This window comes from Nematolebias whitei, chromosome 9, assembly GCF_014905685.2.
Source record: "Nematolebias whitei isolate Nwh7 chromosome 9, NemWhi1, whole genome shotgun sequence".
In the NCBI taxonomy this organism is placed as follows: Eukaryota; Metazoa; Chordata; class Actinopteri; order Cyprinodontiformes; family Rivulidae; genus Nematolebias; species Nematolebias whitei.
The window spans coordinates 8,320,160-8,320,929 of record NC_056506.1 but is presented as its reverse complement, the minus strand read 5'-3'; positions in this window follow the sequence as shown (position 1 = coordinate 8,320,929).

Sequence of the window (770 nt, the reverse complement as noted above, 5' to 3'; positions counted from 1 at the left end):
TCTCTTTTGATGTCACATCACTCTTTACGTGCATTCCTGTTGATGATGCAGTAGAGGTGGTCAGTTTAAGATTAAAATCAGACACCACTCTGAGCAGCAGGACCACGCTTTCCACAGAACAACTGTGTCAACTCTTGAAACTGTGCCTGCAGTCAACCTACTTCACATATGGGGAGCAATATTATAGGCAGAAACATGGGTGTGCTATGGGGTCTCCAGTTTCTCCTATTGTTGCCAACCTGTACATGGAGGAGGTAGAAAAACGAGCCTTGACGTCCTTTTCAGGGACACCACCAAGTCATTGGTTCAGGTATGTTGATGACACCTGGGTTAAAATTAAATCCCAGGAGGTCCAACATTTTACTGACCACATCAACTCTGTGGATAAATACATCAAGTTCACATGAGAAGATGAAAAAAATGGCAAGTTGGCTTTCTTGGACTGTGAGGTCTCAGTCTCTGATAGAGGACATTTGCAAACCGAGGGTTACCGCAAACCCACCCACACAGACCAGTATTTGCAGTTTGACTCCCATCACCCTTTGGAGCACAAGTTAGGAGTCATCAGGACTCTGTATCACAGAGCAGGCAGCATCCCCACTAACTCGGGAGCCAGGAAGAAGGAGAAATCCTACACAAAACAGGCTCTAGAGCAATGTGGATATCCTAGCTGGGCCTTCCTGAAAGCAGAGAAGAAACCCAAACAGGACTCCAGTCAGCCATCAGGTGAAAAGGAGGAACCCAGACCCAGACCAGTGGTCATTCCGTAT